Source organism: Budorcas taxicolor, chromosome 8 (genome assembly GCF_023091745.1).
Source record: "Budorcas taxicolor isolate Tak-1 chromosome 8, Takin1.1, whole genome shotgun sequence".
Taxonomy (NCBI): Eukaryota; Metazoa; Chordata; class Mammalia; order Artiodactyla; family Bovidae; genus Budorcas; species Budorcas taxicolor.
This window is the reverse complement of record NC_068917.1, coordinates 36,246,053-36,264,267: the sequence shown is the minus strand read 5'-3', so window position 1 is coordinate 36,264,267 and position 18,215 is coordinate 36,246,053. Positions and strand designations below refer to the sequence as shown.

The window sequence follows — 18,215 nt, the reverse complement described above, 5'->3', positions numbered from 1 at the left end:
GTGAGTTACAAGCTGGAATCAAGATAGGTGGGAGAAACATCAGCAACCTCAGATATGCTGATGATGCCACTCTAATGGCAGAAAATGACAAGGAACAAAGGGCCTTGATGAGGATGAAGGAGGAGAGTGAAAGAGCCAGCTTAATACTAAATATTAAAAAAGCTAAGATCATGGCACCTGGCAATGTTACTTCATGGCAATAAGAAGGGGAAAATGTGGAAATAGTGACAGATTTCTGTTTCTTGGGCTTTAAAATCACTGTGGATGGCAACTGCAGCCATGAAATCGGAAGACAGTTGCTTCTTGGCAGGGATGCTATGATAATCCTGGACATGTGTTGAAAAGCAGAGACATTACTCTGCTGACAAAGGTCCATATAGTCAAGGCTATTTTCTTCCCAGTGGTCACAAAAGTTTGTGAGACCTGGACCATAAACAAGGTGGAGCACCAAAGAATTGATGCCTTTGAACTGTGGCACTGGAGAAGGCTCCTCAAAAATCCCTGGGACAGCAATGAGATCAAACCAGTCAATCTTAAGGGATATCAACCCTAAACTATCACTAGAAGAAATGATGCTGAAGCTCCAGTGTCTTAGTCATCTGATGCAAACAGCTGACTAATTGGAAAAGTCCTTGATGCTTGAAAAGATTGACAACAGAAGGAGAAGAGGGCATCAGAGGATGAGATGGCTGGATGGCATCACCAATGCAATGAACATGAACTTGGGCAGACTTCAAGAAGGAGATCATGAGGGACAGGGAGACCTGGCTTGCTGCAGTCCATGGGGTCACACAACTGAGTGACTGAATAACAACATATTAAATAAATTAATGGAGCTTAGCTTTCTTTTGCTAACTTAGCTTCTAAGTTATCCAACTTCCACTGCCTAATAAGACATGTCCATCATGTTTTTTATTACCCATTGTCAGGCTAGTGAATCAGGTAAGAACATTTCTACACATCCTAATGTATATTGATATTTCCAAAGCACAGGAGACAGAAATGGAGTAGGAGCCAGAATGCTTCAGATGCAGCATACATTGAAGAAAATACATTTTCTACTTTATGCAAACAAGTAAACCATTTGTCATTGTCAAACTCTGATCTTATATAGAGTTCTTGACATCACTAGCACACTATGAAATAACATTGTATCAAAAAGCTAGTAACTAAAAAGAACAAAAAGTATTTCTTGTTTTCAAGGTATCTTTTGAAGGACATAAGAAAATTAAACTCCTCTGCTATAGAACTCTCCAACATAACTTATGTAAAGATAAACATTGAACTTCAAGAAGGGGTTTTACATCTGGACTTGGAGACGGACTGCATCCTCCACGACTGTTTAGTGACTTAGTGTTCTATAATAACCTGGTTGAAAATTTCCATCATAATCTGACTAGACAAAAAGCCATCACATGTAGTTGTATTAAACCTCCATTAGCTTGTTCCAAAATATAAACCAGCTTTTCATTAATTTTATGAATACACACACACATGCTTTAATTTATAAATGCTTGTTCAGATATGTGTTGATGACTTTCCAATCTCCTTAAACTCATAACATTTGCCTAATCTGGCTCCTTCATGGATCACAACTTTCTTGCAGTGAAGGGGCTTGTGTAACTCAGTGAAGCTATGAGCCATGCTATGCAGGGCCAGCCAAGACTGATGGGTAATAGTGGAGATTCTGATAAAACACGGTCCCCTCGGGGAGGGAATGACAAACCATCCCAGTATTCTTGCTGCAGGAACCCCATGAACAATATGAAAAGTTAAAAAGATATGACACCAAAAGATGAGCCCCCCAGATCGGAAGGTGTCCAATATGCTACTGGGAAAGAGTGGAGGGCAACTACTAATAGCTCCAGAAAGATTAACGCAGCTGAGCCAAAGCAGAAACAGTGCTATGTTGTGGGTGTGTCTGGTGGTGAAAGTAAAGTTCAATGCTGTAAAGAACAATATTGCACAGGAACTTGGAATGTTAGGTCCATGAATCAAGGTAAATTGCATGTGGTCAACCAGGAGATGGCAAGAGTGAAAATCAACATCTTAGGAATCAGTGAATTGAAGTGGATGGGAATAGGCACATTTAATTCAGAACCATTATATCTACTACTATAGACAAGAATCCCTTAGAAGAAAGGGAATAGCCTTCATAGTCAACAAAAAGAGTGAGAAATACAGTTCTTGGGTACAATCTGAAAAATATCAGGATGATCTCAGTTTGTTTTCAAGGCAAACCATTCAACATCACAGTAATCCAAATCTATGCCCCAATCACTGATATTGAAGAAGCTGAAGTTGACCAGTTCTATGAAGAACAACAAGAAATTCTAGAATTATCACCAAAAAGAGATGTCCTTTTCATTTTAGGGGATTGGAATCCACAGAAGTCAAGAGCTACCTGGAGTAACAGGCAAGTTTGGCCATGGAGTACAAAATAAAGCAGGGCAAAGGCTAAGAGAGTTTTGTCAAAAGAACACACTATTCATAATAAATACCCTTTGCCAACAACACAACAGAGAACTCTATGCATGGACATCACCAAGTAGTCAATACTGAAATCAGATTATATTATTTGATTATATTATTTGAAGAATAATACTGAATTCAATACTAAATAATACTGAATAATACTGATTTCAATATTGAAATCAGGTTATATTATTTGATTATATTATTTGAAGAAAATTCTTTGTATATTCTATACAGTCATCAAAAACAACACCCGGCTGACTGAGGCTTAGATCATGAGCTCCTTATTGAAAAATTCAGACTTAAATTGAAGAAAGTAAGGAAAACCATTAGGCCATTCAGGTATGACCTAAATCAAGTTATTTATTATTATACAGTGGAGATGACACATAGATTCAAGGGATTTGTGTGGTAGACAGAGCACTTGAAGAACTATGGATGGAGGTTTGTAAAATTGTATGGAAGGTGGTGACCAAAATCATCCCAAAGAAAATGAAATGCAAGAAGGCAAAGTGATTGTCTGAGAAGGCCTTCCAAATACCTGAGAAAAGAAGAGATACAGAAGGCAAAGGAGAAAGGGAAAGATACACCCAACTGAAGGCAGAGTTCCAGAGAATAGCAAGGAGAGATAAGAAGGCTTTCTTAACTGAACAATGTAAAGAAATAGAGGAAAACAATAAAAATGGGAAAGATCAGTGATCTCTTCAATTTAATTGGAGATATCATGGGAACATTTTGTCCAGGGACAGACATGATAAAGGACAGAAACAGTAAGGACCTAACAGGAACAAAACAGATTAAAGAGGTAGCAAGAACACACAGAAGAACTATACAAAAGAGGGTTTAATGACCCAGATAATTATAATGGTAGGTCACTCACCTACAGCCATACATCCTAGAATGTGAAGTCAAGTGAGCCTTAGAAAGCATCCCTACAAACAAAGCTAGTGGAGGTGATGGAAGTGCAGCCGAGCTATTTAAAATCCCAAAAGAAGGTGCTGTTAAAGTGCTGCACTCAATATGTCAGCAAATTTGGAGAACTCAGCAGTGGCCACAGGACTGGAAAAGGTCATTTTTCATTCCAATCCCAAAGAAGGACAATGCCAAAGAATGTTCAAACTACTGTACCCTCATGCTCATTTCACATAACTAGTAACGTTATGCTCAAAATCCTACAAGCTAGGCTTCAGCAGCATGTGAACTGAGAACTTCTAGATGCACAAGTTGTGTTTCAAAGAGGCAGAAGAACCAGAGATTAAATTTCAAACATTTGCTGGATTATGGAGAAAGCATGGGAATTCCAGAAAAAACATCTGCTTTTTAACTACACCAAAGACTTTTAGTGCGTGGATTGAAACAAACTGTGGAAAATTCTTAAAGAGATGCCAATATCAGACCGCCTTACCTGCCTCCAGAGAAACCTGTATGAAGCCCAAGAAGCAACAGAACCAGACCTGGAACAACTGACTGTTTCAAAATTGAGAAAGGAGTATGACAATGCTGTATATTATCATGCTGCTTATTTAATTTAAATGCAGAGTATATGACACGAAATGCCAAGCTGAATGACTCATAGGGTGGAATCAATATTGCCAGGAGAAATATCAACAACCTCAGATACACAGATGATACCATTTTAATAGCAGAAAGCAAAGAGGAACTAAAGAGCCACTTGATGAGGGTGAAAGAAGAGAGTGAAAAAGCTGGCTTAAAACTCAACATTCAAAAAACTAAGATCATGGTATCCAGTCCCATCATTTCATGGCAAATAGATGGACAAAAGTGGAAGCAGTGACAGATATTATTTTCTGGCTCCAAAATCACTGTGGCTGGTGACTGAAGCCATGAAATTAAAAGACACTTGTTCCTTGGTAGGAAAGTTATGACAGATCTAGGCAGCATGTTTAAAAGTAGAGACATCACTTTGCCAACAATGATCTGTATAGTCAAAGCTATGTTTTCTCCAGTAGTCATATACAGATGTGAAGGTTGGACCATAAAGAAGACTGAGCACTGAAGAATTTTTGAATTGTGGCTTTGCAAAAGACTCTTGAGAGTCAGTTGGGCTGCAAGGAGATCGAACCAGTCAATCCTACAGGAAATCAACTCTGACTATTCACTGGAAGGAGCAGTGCTAGGAAACTGGGACTCCAGTACTCTGACCACCTGTTGTGAAGAGCTAACTTATTGGAAATGACCCTTATTCTGGAAAAGATTGAAGGCAAAATAAGAAGGAGATGGCAGAGGATGATATGGTTGGATAGTATTACCGACTCAATGGACATGAAATTGAGCAAACTCTTGCGAGATAGTAAAGGACAGAGGTGCCTGTTGTGCTGCAGTCCATGAGATTGCAAAAGGTCAGATATAATTTAGAGACTTGAAGAACAACAAAAGCAGAATCCGGATATTTAGTAGAATATTAAATATCTATTTAATATTAGAATAATATTTAATAATAATATTTAATAATAGAATCAGTCAGCACCATAGTCACTCATTAAATTATCAGTTCTTTGCTCTTTTAATTCATCCGAGTAATGTTTATTGAACCATTTCAATAACAATATTTTACCCTGATACTTTTCCTCCTTTTTAATGACTCCTGGTGTAACAATGGCACACAACTCCACTATTCTTGCCTGGAAAATCCTATGGATGGAGGAGTCTCAGTCCAGTCCAGTCGCTCAGTTGTGTCCAACTCTTTGCAATCCCATGAATCACAGCATGCCAGGCCTCCCTGTCCATCACCAACTCCCGGAGTTCACTCAGATTCACGTCCATTGAGTCAGTGATGCCATCCAGCCATCTCATTCTCTGTCGTCCCCTTCTCCTCCTGCTCCCAATGCCTCCCAGCATCAGAGTCTTCTCCAATGAATCAACTCTTCGCATGAGGTGGCCAAAGTATTGGAATTTCAACTTTACCATCATTCCTTCCAAAGAAATCCCAGGGTTGATCTCCTTCAGAATGGACTGGTTGGATCTCCTTGCAGTCCAAGGAACTCTCAAGAGTCTTCTCCAACACCACAGTTCAAAAGCATCAATTCTTCAGTGCTCAGCCTTCTTCACAGTCCAACTCTCACATCCATACATGACCACAGGAAAAACCATAGCCTTGACTAGATGGACCTTTCTTGGCAAAGTAATGTCTCTGCTTTTGAATATGCTATCTAGGTTGGTCATAACTTTCCTTCCAAGGAGTAAGTGTCTTTTAATTTCATGGCTGCAGTCACCATCTGCAGTGATTTTGGAGCCCCCAAAAATAAAGTCTGACACTCTTTCCACTGTTTCCCCATCTATTTCCCATGAAGTGATGGGACCAGATGCCATGATCTTCGTTTTCTGAATGTTGAGCTTTAAGCCAACTTTTTCACTCTTCACTTTCACTTTCATCAAGAGGCTTTTTAGTTCCTCTTCACTTTCTGCCATAAGGGTGGTGTCATCTGCATATCTGAGATTATAGTCCATGAGGTCACTAAGAGCCAGACACAACTGAGCGACTTCACTTTCACTTTCACTTTCATGCATTGGAGAAGGAAATGGCAATCCACTCCAGTGTTCTTGCCTGGAGAATCCCAGGGACAGGGGAGCCTGGTGGGCTGCTGTCTATGGGGTAGCACAGAGTCGGACACAACTGAAGCAACTTAGCAGCAGTGTAACAATGTGTTATAAACAGCCAAGGCCCGAGAGACTTAAACAATGATTTGCTCTTCCCATCTATATGAACTTGAGATACTGAGTTCACTGCCTTGTTGTTCAGTCACTAAGTCGTGTTCAACTCTTTGTGACCCCATGAACTTCAGCACACCAGACTTACCTTTGCTCTCTCCTGGAGTTTGCTCAAATTCATGTACATTGAGTCAGTGATGTTATCTAACGATCTCATCATTTGCCATCCTTTTCTCATTTTTCCTTCAATCTTTCCCAACATTAGCATCTTTAGTTTTCTATAAAATAAGTTGGAGCAGGTGAGTTACTTCTAGTCATAGTTTAAATGTAGAAAAACAAAATATAAGAAAAGGCAATAGCTAAATTTCATTGTTTTGAAACTTTTTGTTCAATTCTTTTCTCATCACTGCATTGCCTTCAAACATTAACTCTGATTTCCCTTAAATCTGTATCTCTGATCCTGATACCAATTCCACTCTTTGCATCTAAATCTCCATTTCCTTATAATAGTCATACTCATGTTCTGTCAGGAAAAATCTCCTTATATACAGTTTTACCTAACTCAGGTAATGAGTTAGGTAAAAAACTCAATTTTACCTAACTCACACTACCCTTCTAATTATCTAAAAGAAAGATCTGTGAGTTTTATTTTTTTTCATTTTTCTTTCCAGCACTCAATTTAGTACAATGTAAATATGTATCTTAAAGTGAGCTTCCTCTTTTGTTGTTGTATATTCATTTACATTATTTGCAGAGACAGTTCGATTTTTTTAGAAAAGTTTAGAAAAAATTTTATTGGCTCATGTTTATTTATATTTAGGAAAAGTGAGACTATGCATTTGAAGGTCATTTAGAATGGACAGCATCACTTTACTGTTCTTCCTAAGTCAGTTATTTTTAAGAAAGACAGTTTTGAAGTGGTCAAATTTTTATTTTGACCTATTGCCTTCTTTTTCTTGTTGATCTCCTATTGAACATATTTCATTGAACCTCACCACCTTAATTACTATGTATAGCCTATATAACCTATATGGAAATTACCATGGAGTTGTGCTAACTTTGTCTTTCTCGTGAATCCAAAAAAATAATTTTGATCTCTTTAGAAAATAATGCTTCATAATGCACAACAATATTATTAAGTTATGGAATTGACCAATTCACCTCCTGCTTTCAAAATATTCTTTTGGAACATTGTGAACATTAATCTTGAAAATATTATACTTACAGTGTTTTTAAATTGTTTCTTCTTCAGGTTAGGAATGTTTTAAGCCATAATTTCATCAAATATATTTTCTACCCATTTCTCTCTTCTTTTTCTAGGACTCTTAAAATATGAATGTTAGTGTTCTCGAGATTGTCCTAGAGGTCCCCCATCCTCATTTGATTTTTTTTTTTTTCCTCTTCTGATTGGGTGATCCATCTTGTCTCTTCCAGTTTGCTTATGCATTCTTCTTTATTATTTAATCTGCTGTTACTTCTTTCTAGTGTATTTTTCATTTCAATTATTGTATTTTCAACTATGATTCTTTTTTTTTGTATTTTCTAGTTCTTTGTTGAACTTTTATTGAGTTCAGTTTTGTTTTTGTTTTTGTTTTTGTTTTTACTGTTGCTTTGAACTCTTTCTTTATAAGGTAAATATCTATTTTACTAGGATTCATCCCTTTGAGTTTTATCTCTTTATTTTGCCTGAAACATATGCCTTTGTCTTTTCATTTTGTTTGACTTTCTCAGTTTGTCTCTATTAATAAATTAGATGAGACTGTTACCTATCCTAGTCTTGAAAACATGTCCTTGGGTGGGAGCATGCCTGTGCAGTTTGCATGCGTCCAAGTGGCTTTGGTGAGATGGTTGGATCTGAAGAGAGCAGATGACTGTTCTTCTCCTATGATATACAGGCAGCCACTGCATGATGTGAAGAAGGAGGGCCTAAGTCAGGGTCTATGGCTAGAGCCCAGTTTGAGCCAGGGTTTATCCCAAGCTCGACAGCATTTGCTAAAATATCCTGGGTGAGGCCATACCCCAAGAGGATGGGGCAGACACTCTGAGATAGTTGGGTTTTGCCCCAGCATAATGGAAATTCTTTATTGGGCTGGATTTCAACATCTAAATTTTGTCAAAATGGAAGATTTCAGTTATTTATTTGTATTTTTATAACTAATAAATAGAAATGTAGGGTCTTTATGAAATGTTAGCAGCATTGTTTCTTTATATTAAATTTAATTAGTGCCTGTATTCTGAAGTAGAACCAAAAATGAAGTCCTTTTGTATTTATGAAGTATCAGTAAATACTACAGAAATTCCATTAATTATCCTTTAATAATTTGAAATAATATAATTATTAATATTGTAAATTTTGATGTAAATTATAAAAATGATACATCAGTCTTTAATAATTGATAGTATATTACGGAAAATAATCACTACATTATTGGCTTTGATGTCCAGCTCAGTTCAGTCACTCAGTCGTGTCCAACTCTATGCGACCGCATGAATCACAGCGCTCCAGGCCTCCCTGTCCATCACCAACTCCTGGAGTTCACTCAGACTCACATCCATCGAGTCAGTGATGCCATCCAGCCATCTCATCCTCTGTCGTCCCCTTCTCCTCCTGCCTCCAATTCCTGCCATCATCAGAGTCTTTTCCAATGAGTCAACTCTTCGCATGAGGTGGCCAAAATACTGGAGTTTCAGCTTTAGCATCATTCCGTCCAAAGAAATCCCAGGGCTGATCTCCTTCAGAATGGACTGGTTGGATCTCCTTGCAGTCCAAGGGACCCTCAAGAGTCTTCTCCAACACCACAATTCAAAAGCATCAATTCTTTGGCACTCAGCCTTCTTCACAGTCCAACTCTCACATCCATATATCCACCTTGATTTGTTTTCTTTATCTATTTATTTTATATGATTCTTTTAAAATTAAAAATATTATTTTATTGAAGTATAAAATATTTAAAATATTATATTTTTGCCAGGTTCCAGGTATACAGCATAGTAATTCAGTGTTTTTATAGATTATACTCCATTAAAAGTTACTACAAGATAATGGCTATAATTCCCTGTAAAATACAATATATCTTGTAGCTTATCTACATTGTACACTGTCGTTTGTATCTCTTAATCCTGTGTTCCTATCATGACTCTCACTGCTTTTCTCTCTCCACTGAAAATATATTTCATCTCATTTCCAGTCTTTGTGTGTCTTTAGCCTGAGTTTTGTAGGCAGCATATTGAAGGGTCTTTTGTTTTCTCTCAGCCACTCTACATCTTTTGATAGGCATTTAGTCCATTAATAAGGTAATTTTTGATAGGTGGTACTTACTGCCATTTTATTACTCATTTTCTGGTTATTTTTGTTGTTCTTCACTATTAGTTTCTTCTTTTTGTTTCTTCCCTTATGGTTTCATGATTTTCTTTATTAGTTTGCTTGTGTTCCTTTCTTTTTAGTTTTTGTTTATCTATTACATATTTTTGATTTGAGCTTACACTGGCGTTCATATATATTGATCTATAATTACATCTGTCTGTGTGCATGCTAAGTTGCTTCAGTCGTATCCACTCTTTGTGACCCTGTGGACTGTAGCCTGCCAGTCTCCTCTGTCCATGGGATTCTCCAGGCAAGAATACTGGAGTAGGTTGCCATGCCCCTTTCCAGGGGATCTTCCTGACTCAGGGATCAAACCTGCATCTCTTATGTCTCTTGCATTGGCAAGTAAGTTCTGTACCACAAGTACCACCTGGGAAGCCCCATAATTATATCTATTTGTTATTAACAAGTAGTCATTTTGTTCAAACACATTCTAAAATATCTACATAAAATCTCCACATTTCAAGTTTTTTATATCCTACTTTCACATCTTCATGCTCATCCCTTATTTGTTTATTGTATTTATAATTGTTTTTGCATTTTTTTTGTCTTTTAATCTTCATGGTGGTGCACTTAAGTAGTTGATCCTCAGTCCTTATTCTATATTTGCCTTTTCTAGTGGTATTTTCCTCTTCCTGTGGAATCCACTTAGATTTTCATATTTAATTTCATATATTTCCACTTAGGGAAGACTTTAACATTTCTTTTAGGATAGGCTAAGTATCAATGAACTCATTTAGTTTTTGTTTGTCTTAGAAGTTCTGTATTTCTCCTATTTTAATAATGATGTTGCAATGTAAAGTGTCCTAGGATAATGGTTTTCCCCTTTCAAGCCTTTAATATATATTATGCGCCCCCCCCCCCCTTTCTGGCCTCCAAAGTTTCTGCAGTTAAATCACTTGAAAATCTTATGAGGATTACCTTCTATATGACTCTTTGCTTTTCTCTTGTTGCCTTTAGAATTCTCTCTTTAATTATTGCCATTTTAATTATATCTTATCTCAGAGTGAGTCCCTTTTATTTCATCTTTCAACTTTCTCTACTTCCTATGTCTGCAAATCTGTTTCCTTCTTCAGGTTTGGGAGGTTTTCAACCATCATTTCCTCAACTGCATTTTTGATCCCCTTCTCTCTCTGTTCTCCTTCTGTGACCCCTATAATGAGTATGTTCATACACTTAATATTATGCCAGAGATCTTTAAAAATTGTTCTCATTTTTAAAATCTGCTTTTCTTTCTTCTGTTCTGATTATTTCCATTATTTTATCTTCCAGTTCACTTATTCATTCTTCTGTATCACTTTATCTGATATTCATTTCTTGCTGAGAAATGCAGCAAGACTTTCATAGTAAATCCAGATACCACAAAGTAGATCTCTCTCTCCCCTGAATGGGTCCTGCCAGCTTGTGCATTTTTTTTAAAAAAAGTTCAGCCATTGAATTAGTCGTTTTTCATTGATTCATTTTTATATTTTCTATTTCCTTGCTAAAACAGTCCCTGTTTACAGTGTTTCCTTTCACTAATTCAGTTAACATTTTTATTACCAAGTACCAGTCTTTTGAATTCTTTATCTGATTAATTTTTAGTTTCTGTGTCATTATTTTTTCCCAGAGTGTTCCATTACTCTTTAATTTGAGATTAGTTTCCATGAGTTTTCATGCTGGTTCTTTCTGTGCCTTTATGAATTTAAGTGAAGGAGTTACCTGTTCTGGTCTTGAAAGGATATTCTGATAAGGGAGCATTTTTATACCCAATGCATGTGTCCATTGCCTTTGGTGGGAGAGCTAGATTTGAGGTGGATGAAAGTCATGTCTTTCCTCAAGATGTGCTGACAACTTACATCTTGCTTGGGAGTGGGGCTGTAATTGGAGGCAACAGGTGTGAGGCAGTACAACCTCTTGATTTGGTACAACCTCTCACTGCCCTACTAGGGATGGTAGATCTGATTTGAAATTGCTGAAACAGAAGCTCCAAGGGTCAGGCTCAAGCTGAATATACTCTTTTCAAGGTTGTGTTTTTTTTCTTTCGCCTCACTGGGAAATTTACCCCAGAGGAGGGGAGTGCTGAGGCAAGTGACACCCTTTCATAAACAAAAGTCCAGTGGGCTATCTGTGTATGTGCCTACACCTCTGCTCAGGCCCAACCTCAGTTAAGCATAAATCTCTCATAACTGCTAATTGTCCCATCCTCTACTGCCCCTACCCTGTTTTGAAATCATTTAGCAGGGCTACTCTCAGAGTGTATCAGGAGGTGAGATGTGATGGAGACACTTCTGAGATGCCACTTGAGTAAGCACCAACAGTAGCTACCACTGCTCCATTCAGGCTCTGCCCCATGACTTGGTCACCTGTGGCTCATGACTGAGTCTTTTCCTCAGTCAAACGTGCCCTAGATCCACTGCTGAACTGAGATACAGAGTAAGCAGGCTCAGCATTTTCATTCAGATCAGGCTGAGGTACACAGCAAGGCTTTCATAGGAAATCCAGACACCACTATAGTAAATCTCTATTTGCCCTAAATGGGTGCTAGCAAGCATGTGCTTGTTCCTCATCAGCAGAATCTAGGCTTCCCACAGCCATTCTGTCTGTTCTAATGTTTCTCCATCTAGATAAGGGGGTTTATCTCTCCCACATAGGACCCCAGGACATGAGCGTCCAGTCTGTGACTGGAATTGCTCATTCCTCAAGGTGTATTTCCACCCATCCAAGTTCCTTTTTCTTCTGAGTTTCCCTTCCGGGGGCATAGGTTCTGACACAATCGTTCTTCTTTCCTTCCTACACAATTATGCTTGTATCTTTCTTATGGTCTTGGTAATACAAGAGTCCTTCTGCCAGTTTCCTATTAGTTAACAGTGAAAATTATCCCATGTGTAAATGAATTTTCATGGGAGAGGTAAGCTCCTTGTCCTCTTACTTCCTCATCTTAATCTTTCCATTCAGTTTAGTTTATATGGTTGATTCTTATTGATGAAATATCATTGTTATTCACTTATATCATACTTTACTGTTTGAAGAGCATGGTGTCTATTGACTAATTCTGGTATAAAAGGCAATTCTATAATTATCATTCTCCTTATCAGAGATAAAGTAAACTGGGAAAAGTCTACATTTATATAAAAATAATGTGTAGAATACTTGTTCTTTTAAAAGTGTATCATAATTTAGTATTCTACCCTAAAGAAATTACTTAAACTCAAATTTCTCAATTTTAACGTTTTCTACAATAGATTCTCAGGAACTTTTAAATCATGTTGACTTTTGTGATGTTACATTAACCTTCTCTAAGAAAGTGCCTGTGTTTCTCTTTTGGAATTTAAAAACAATTTTAAACAACCCAATCTCTTTGACCTCTTTAGGTTTTATTTAACACAATCTCCCTGTTTCTTAAAATACTTCGAATCTTGGTAGAATTATCTGAACTTTGACAATCATGGCAGAATGCTTTAACATCCCAATACAGACTAAGTGATACTTAGCTTTACTTGTGGCAAACAAACCTAAACATTTACTCCTAAAGAATATTGTTGTTTTAAATGTAAATATCAAAACTTGACAAATCTTCAAGTAATTCTACAAATATGCTTGACCAGTTTGATATTTTTGCAGTGGACCATTGTTTTTCTCTTTGTTTCTTTTGGGGTGTGATGTAGTGAATACTAACTTTTTGCAAAATATGTTACTATTTTTTTTAAAGAAAAAAATAATGTATATTTGCAGCTCTTTATAATATGGGATGTCAACGTTTGTTGTCTCAGTTAATATGAGACAATTGTTTAAAACATTTGTATATGATTTAACAGGCACTTTTGACAGAGTGAATTTGATATAGTTTTGATGTTAATAAATATTCTTTACTACCTCATTTGTATAAGACACTGAACAATCTTATATAGTTTTTAATGTATACTTGGAATGCACATACTTGTATGGTTTGAGTAGACTGAATGAGAAAATGAATCAATGCCTTCAGCAGCAGAGTATTGAGCATGGAGAAAATAAATTTGCAAATATTAGCTAGCTAACATGAGTCTCATTAGTCATATTACAACATGTTGATCTTTCACTAAACAAATTTCTAATTATATTAATTATTGTTTCATGTATATAGTTTTGTTAAATATTTTGGGGCATTGTGTCTATATGCTTTTTTTAATCCTGCTATTTCTTAATTATCCATTAGTCTTTTTCTTTTCCTTTATTTGCACTAAAATTTTCAGTCAATTTTTAGTGTTTTCCTTTTTTGGCCACTAGTCTTAGTGAAAATTTATATCTAATTCAGTCAAAGACATCTAAAAGTATAATGTAATTTGACTTTTATATCCTAAAATTTTCTTTGATTTTGAAATACAGTCTTGTTCACTGTTGAAAATCAATATCTTAAAAGCGGTCGACTTCATAATCTGAGCCCTTGTTCCATGTGGAATTTAGAATGTTACAGTTCTTAAAGTGAGAAGTTACATACTGGTTAATTTGTGTTACTTGAAGTTGTTGTCAAGTACAAGACAGTAAATTGTTAGGCTACCAAAGTAATTAGCCACTGTATTAGGTTTTGCTAGGCTACGGTGCATAGAAGATTAAAAAGCATTTGTGAACAGAATTGAGTCTGCAGCTGCTCTGTAGCAAACCATACAAAATTCACTATCTTGAAAGATTAGGATGGGCTACATGTCTCTGGGGTGAATGCTTTTGAAAAATAATTCACATTCACAGTCCTCCCATATTCAGGAAGCCTGATTTCTCACAACGATCTTTTGAGTGGCAGTACTTGAACTTCCCATTCCAATACTAATGATTAATGTATAAGAGTTGCACAGTTTAATATCATTTTTTTTTTCTCCTGAAAGCTTCTTGGATCCTGATTTCAGTAACTGATTTAACATATAAATTGGCCCAAACTTGGCAAAAATCAAGAATATTTAACAGGGCACAGATGGTGCAGCAGAAAGCAATATCCAGAGATTTGGTGACTTGAGTGCTCTCTAACCCTCCACCAGCTGCTTTAGCTCAAGTGTGAATAAAGACCTTTTAAGAATCAATGAAATTGTGTTATGTTGTGCCTAAGTAGTGCCCACCCAACCAAACTGACACCGAAAACAGAAAAAACCATATGGTTTTAAGCGTATCAGAGAAAAGTAGGCTGCAGCTTGATGCTTAAGATTAAGTATGTTAAAATATTACTGCTGATTTCTTGTGCACTGGATATGTCTAAGAAGCATCTTATATGAAAAAGTATACTCAGCTCTGAATCTCTTAGTTTTCTGATTTAAATGTAAAAGAAGGTAAAAAAGACAACCGCTGCCCAAGTTCAGAAGATATGCTACAGATTACTTTAGGAATTGAAACAAAACCACAATCAATACCTTTTTTATATATTTAGGCCCTGATACAACATGAATGGAAGTGAGCTTTTTTTTTTTAAAATCCAGAGATGCTTTCTATGGCTCCTTTAGTTTGCAGAAAATGATGACTGATTTTACACACTGTTTATCCTTAACATGTGAAATTTGATCCATTTCAGGTAGCCGAAGACCTCCTGGGATGGCTTTCATTTTCAACAGGTAATATAAAATAAATGGATCATATTTCTATAAATATTCATTAAAACTCAAGTGGCTGTGGCTAATATAGAATGTGTTTCTAGCTTAGAATATAAAAATACTTACACAAGATTTTACATTTTTATGACATTTTATTAATCACAGAGTAAACATTTGAAAGGAACTTGTTAAAGTAGTAGGAAATAAAAGAAGCATTATTAAATAAGACCAAAAATATGAATTGATGTGAATCTCTTTAAAAATATGTAAAGAGAATTATTTAACTATCTATATTACACATTAGTATATTTCACTAAAAATGTAAATCTTAAAAATTAAATGGTTTAAATGCTTAAAGAATGACCCAAAATTTAACTCAGTGAACTTATTCAAGTGGTATTTTCAGCAGTTTTGTCCTATATGGTAAATTTAGATAAATTTTTAAAGATTTCCACAAATTCTCCATTTGTACCATTCTTCCAAGAGATCAGAGTTACTTGATTTCAGTTTAATTCAATTATATCCCTGCCACCTTGGAAAAGGAAGTGATTTGTTCTCACAAGAATTGACAACTCATCCAACTATGAAGGATTGCCAGTAGCAGCAGTAAATCTTATAGAAAATTATATTTACTGCCATAGACAGTAACGTGACATGGTTCTTTTTATGTCTTTGGTGGCACTTGTAATGCCTCTTCTTTTATTTCTGAATTTACTTATTGGAGTCTTCTCTCCTGCTTCTCTCTCATATATATATATATATTTTATTTTGCTTGTCATCTTTGTGCAGGGCTCATGCAAATCTTCTGTGTATTATTCTGATTTTACTATATGTGCTTGTTAAGTTATTATTTCTCCTTTTCTTGGTTAGTCTAGCTAAAAAGGCTTGTTATTTTTATTTTCTTAAAAGATTAGCTCTTCGTTTCATTGTTCCTTTCAACTGTCTTTCTCAGTTCAGTCGCTCAGTCATGTCCGACTCTTTGCGACCCCATGAATAGCAGCACGCCAGGCCTCCCAGTCCATCACCATCTCCCGGACTTAATTCAGACTCACATCCATCGAGTCCGTGATGCCATCCAACCATCTCATCCTTGGTCGTCCCATCTCCTCCTGCCCCCAATCCCTCTCATCATCAGAATCTTTCCCAATGGGTCAACTCTTTGCATGAGGTGGCCAAAGTACTGGAGATTCAGCTTTAGGATCATTCCTTCCAAAGAAATCCCAGGGTTGATCTCTTTCAGAATGGACTGGTTGGATCTCCTTGCAGTCCAAGGGACTCTCAAGAGTCTTCTACAACATCACAGTTCAAAACCATCAATTCTTTGGTGCTCAGCCTTCTTCACAGTCCAACTCTCACATCCATACATGACCACAGGAAAAACCATAGCCTTGACTAGATGGACCTTATTCGGCAAAGCAACGTCTCTGTTTTGAATATGCTATCTAGGTTGGTCATAACTTTCCTTCCAAGGAATAAGCGTCTTTTAATTTCATGGCTGCAGTCACCATCTGCAGTGATTTTGGAGCCCCAAAATATAAAGTCTGACACTGTTTCTACTGTTTCCCCATCTACTTCCCATGAAGTGATGGGACCGGATGCTATGATTTTCCTTTTCTGAATGTTGAGCTTTAAGCCAACTTTTTCACTCTCCACTTTCACTTTCATCAAGGGGCTTTTTAGTTCCTCTTCACTTTCTGCCATAAGGGTGGTGTCATCTCCATATCTGAGGTTATTGATATTTCTCCCAGCAATCTTGATTCCAACTTGTGTTTCTTCCAGTCCAGGGTTTCTTATGATGTACTCTGCATAGAATTTAAATAAGCAGGGTGACAATATACAGCGTTGACGTACTCCTTTTCCTATTTGGAACCAGTGTGTTGTTCCATGTCCAGATCTAACTGTTGTTTCCTGACCTGCATACAGATTTCTCAAGGGGCAAGTTAGGTGGTCTGGGATTCCCATCTTACAGAATTTCCCACAGTTTATTGTGATCCACACAGTCAAAGGTTTTGGCATAGTCAATAAAGCAGAAGTAGATCTTTTTCTGGAACTCTCTTGCTTTTTCCATGATCCAGCGGATGTTGGCAATTTGAGCTCTGGTTCCTCTGCCTTTTCTAAAACCAGCTTGAACATCAGGGAGTTCACGGTTCACGTATTGCTCAAATCTGGATTGGAGAATCTTGAGCATTACTTTACTAGCGTGTGAGATGAGTACAATTGTGTGGTAGTTTGAGCATTCTTTGGCATTGCCTTTCTCTGGGATTGGAATGAAAACTGACCTTTTCCAGTCCTGTGGCCACTGCTGAGTTTTCCAAATTTGCTGGCATATTGAGTGCAGCACTTTCACAGCATCATCTTTCAGGATTTGAAATAGCTCTACTGGAATTCCATCACCTCCACTAGCTTTGTTCATAGTGATGCTTTCTAAGGCCCATTTGACTTCACATTCCAAGATGTCTGGCTCTAGATTAGTGATCACATCATCACAATTATCTGGGTCATGAAGATCTTTTTTGTATAGTTCTCCTGTGTATTCTTGCCACCTCTTCTTAATATCTTCTGCTTCTGTTAAGTCCATACCATTTCTGTCCTTTATCAAGCCTATCTTTGCATGAATTATTCCCTTGGTATCTCTAGTTTTCTTGAAGAGATCTCTAGTCTTTCTCATTCTGTTGTTTTCCTCTATTTCTTTGCATTGATTGCTGAAGAAGGCTTTCTTATCTCTTCTTGCTAATCTTTGGAACTCTGCATCCAGATGCTTATATCTTTCCTTTTCTCCTTTGCTTTTCACTTCTCTTCTTTTCACAGCTCTTTGTAAGGCCTCCTCAGACACCCATTTTTGCTGTTTTGCATTTCTTTTTCATGGGGATGGTCTTGATCCCTGTCTGCTGTACAATGTCAGGAACATCATTCCATAGTTAATCAGGCACTCTATCTATCAGATCTAGGCCCTTAAATCTATTTCTCACTTCCACTGTATAATCATAAGGGACTTGATTTAGGTCATACCTGAATGGTCTAGAGGTTTTCCCTGCTTTCTTCAATTTGAGTCTGAATTTGGCAATAAGTAGTTCATGATATGAGCCACAGTCAGTTCCTGGTCTTCTTTTTGTTGACTCTACAGAGCTTCTCCATCTTTGGCTGCAAAGAATATAATCAATCTGATTTTGGTG

The 18,215-nt window shown here is 36.9% G+C and overlaps 1 pseudogene; it reads right to left on the bottom strand.

Annotated features, from left to right (window-relative positions):
* Positions 1 to 15,790: 15,790 nt before the first annotated feature.
* LOC128052887 (uncharacterized) lies at positions 15,791 to 15,878 on the bottom strand (annotated as a pseudogene).
* Positions 15,879 to 18,215: the final 2,337 nt, after the last annotated feature.